Here is a 4,061-nt window from a genome sequence, read left to right as displayed (position 1 = left end):
ATTGCCTTCTGTTGGTGGTTTAAGTAGACCTTCTGCCATCTTCCACGAAAACTTCACTATAGTATATCTACCGTAACTGAATAACCCCGAGCCTCTCTATATATATTCAATAATATTCTAGACTGAGACTCTGAAATCTACTAGATTCTAGATCTACACTTTAGATCTATTTTTTTTTTTTAATTTAACTAGATTTATATCACTGATATAAATCTAAATATAGTTCTTGTTACCGCTGCCACCATGTTGATTATTATGAACAAATAATAACAAGACTCTGGATATAACTTATAAGACATGAAATCAGCTGTTTAATCATATTGGTTGACAACAACAGTTACAAAGGATGTTACTCCCAAACACCGATTGGTGCAACCTATATAAAACACACAGCAACAGTAACTATAATATATTTGTAAAGTTAACAATAGCTCTAATATAAGTGTTTGAATAAAATTATGCAATGACATTTTAACATGAGTTGTAAATTGTTTTTGTTTAAGGCCCCTTCATATGTTGACCTAACAAAGTCAAAGTTGCCAAGGAGAGTTGAGTAAATAGAAGGTTTGTGAATAAACATTTATATAAGTTGTTTATAGACATATTTTACTATCTTGCCCTGGATGTGGCAAAATATGTAGGACACAGCTGGGGCTGTGTAGCCACGGGAAATACTGCATTCCTCGCTAATCTTCGGACTCTTAAGACAAGCCTTATTATTACTGGCTTACAAAAATGGAAGAGCTGCTATTAGTTTTGTGTGGTAGTATGACCATCTGACTGTCATGTTTAGATCTCAAAAACTAGAAAAACAGATTTTATGGTATTTTGCAACTTGCTAAGTTTATATTCAACAACTAATAATTGCCTTGTCATAAGGCGTCCTTTTTTTTAATCTTAAGTATCTAATCAGTTTTCTGTAAAAACTTTTCATTTTTTTCTGTTGTCTTTGAAAGATTCTAATTTGTTGAATCTGGGAAGAAATGGGCATATTGAATGGTTATCATTATGATAGTGTCAAGATGTATTTAATACTTATTTACAATTCAAATAGCTAGTAACTTACATATTTGTATCATATTATTTTTCAGCGCAAAATTTTCATTTATTAACTTTTAAAGCAATAACACAGTTGAATGTTCAAGTATCCACCTGACTGATGAATGTTCAAGTATCCACCAGACTGATGAATGTTCAAGTATCCACCAGATAGATGAATGTTCAAGTATCCACCAGACAGTTGAATGTTCAAGTATCCACTAGACAGATGAATGTTCAAGTATCCACCATTTCATTAATTATCATATTTCTCTTTTAGGAAAATGTTTCTGTTTTCACTTTATTTTATTTTGTACCAGTCTAGTATTTTGTACCATTAAAAATTTATATTTTATGTTAGTAAAAAAGATGTTTGAAATTTTGTAGCAAAATTTTTTTTAAAAATCTCTCTATATATTAAATAGTAATTTAGTCAACCTTGGAATCCTATCACTGAACTGGGAAAGCTAGCTTTGATTGTTTTTGTTGTTGTAAATATCCATATGGATAGTGTGTATATTATGCAAAGGTTGATTATTAGCTGTTAAGGTTGGAATTTTCCTTTTTTTAATTTTTACATGATTTCAATGTTAAATACCACTGTAGTTGTCTTTCTGATAATGATGCTATGATGTGGTCTTGGTATATTTTTTCTGTGATTAGATGTTGTAACATATATATATTGACAATGTACAAAGTTTATATACAACCAAGTTCATACATTAATCTATTTCACAATCATACAAACTATAAACTGCGTAAAGCTTTTTGTTATTATTAAAAATATAAACTGTAAAGTATTGGATGCTAAAATGCATTTGAATTGATTCTTCCCGAGTTATACTTTATTGCTTCTTCATTTTGTGTGTGCACAATCTATTGAATTAAAAATGTAATTTTTTGTGAGATGATTTGTGTTGGTCACATGTATAAGTCATTAGTTTCTATCATGATTTTTTAAAAAGTATTTGTGTAAAACCACAGAGGTTTCATTAAATTTGTACTTTATTAATTTTTTATTTTACATTTTTGTTAAGTTTTAATTTTACTTACAAGCTGAATTTGTATACATAGCTATGATTTGATTTGATGGAATTCTTCTTTTTATAAAATTTTACATGGTCTAAGGTTTTTGAGTTCATTGAAGCTTTTTTTCAAAACTGTCTGAAGAGTTGAACTGAAGGCTTGTGAAACAATAGGCCAGCAAAAAATAACAAAAGCTTCCTCTCACCAGCCTGACTGAAATGATTGTTCTGTCTGGAAGATATCCTACTTGGTGTCTGTATCACACTACTATTTCCAATGCTTCAGAAGCTCCAGACACGGGGGCTAGAGATTGGCAGACTGCTAAGCACATCAAGAACTCCTGCCATCTTCCTGCTCTTTACCACACTCAACAATCCCCATTCCATTTGTGAAACAGAATGTTGGGATTGTTGACTTGGTCATAAAGACTCTCTTCCCAACCAAGACTTGAGCAATGCTTTTCCATTCCTAATGAAGTCTTGTTTTCTTACTTCCTTGAAGCCTAATTGTTTTGACCCAGGGGTGGGGGGCACTATGTTGTAGACTGGGATGTTTGCTTGATGACAGCATTGTAGAATAATTATATTGTAATAAAATATTTTTCAAATAAAAAAATTAAATGAAACAAAACCTACATCTTGGCTATTAAAATCCAGGTTAATACTGCTATTTGTTATATAATGTATGTGTCACTGTCATGAGATGTATACATTGGATGCTTACATAAACATTGGTTTTGTGAAACATCAGTCAATTGTATTTATGACCCTACTCTAAATGGCCTAGAATGTTGAACATAAGAGTACCAGTTCAATGTTAGAGAAAATAATAGTAAGTAGGGGAGACAATAAAAGAGTTTTAATATGTTCCATCTTCTTGTTTAGTCCACTTTTGTGAATTATAGTTGAAGTTTAATTGTGTTTAATCATATTAGCCACCCAGCTCTATTGTAAAAATCGTATTATACAATGCAACTTTTATCTACAGATAATGACCCTGTAAGAAGGTAAAGTACCACAATGACCAACCAGCGTTACTTTCCCCAAACACAGTCTGGTGCCCAATAGATTTGGTTGGACTCTCAGGCATCATTCTATGGCCTCCTATGGATCATCTCGGTGAGATGAATGTCTGGGCATTAGCTGTGGTTGGAACGATGTTGCCCACACATCAGTTCCTCCCTCTCCATGCAGCTGATGTATCCAAAGGAACGGCAGTGCCGATACAGTTTGGGGTTAGCGGCATCGCAGGTTCTGCCAGAGTGTAGCACTGGGTGCTGCAAACTGCCTTAGGGTCGCCAGCTCCTGATTTTTCCTCAGGGTTGACTCCCGAAGCCTTTTCCATGATTGGGTATAGCTGCAAAGAAACAGAGGTTTGAATTCAGAGTTTTCCTTCTCCTAGGTGGGTAGCCAGCAAGTTGTCATAGCCGGAAGTGGTAATGGATGAAAGCACTCCACTACCTATAAAATTCTTCCAAATGGCATGCATCTCGAATAGCCTCTGACAACCAGTCCAACTCATGGCCTTCATGTGTGGCTCAGATATTGAGTCCGGCGGAACTGTTCTCACTAACAGGAGAAGGGGCAAAGGCGAGTAACTGGCGCCTTAACCAGTAAGCTTTGGGCAGGAGGGGCTCAGGCATCTTAAGAATCAAATATCCCATTCTTCAGCAACATTTGAACCCTTAGATCCCCTCATTTTGGAAGACAAGCACTTAACCTCTCACCCACAGCATCCCAAAGTTAAAATTTATTTAGCATAAATATTTAAATGTCTAGATCCTCTGTTACTATTTGCAGCACGTTTTTCAGCATTATTACATTTTCAACTAACTGTTAACTGTTACACAAGAAATGCTCAAATCTTATTTTCAACTAACTGTTAACAGTTACACAAGAAATGCTCAAATCTTATTGATTTAAGCAAGTACTTATATTGTAATAGTAATAGTAATTAGAAGCCTAATTTTACAAACTTGAATGACAACAATTTGGTTT

Source organism: Biomphalaria glabrata, chromosome 2, assembly GCF_947242115.1.
Source record: "Biomphalaria glabrata chromosome 2, xgBioGlab47.1, whole genome shotgun sequence".
NCBI classification, from domain to species: domain Eukaryota; kingdom Metazoa; phylum Mollusca; class Gastropoda; family Planorbidae; genus Biomphalaria; species Biomphalaria glabrata.
The sequence above is the reverse complement of the archived record's forward strand: the minus strand, read 5'-3'. Positions refer to the sequence as shown.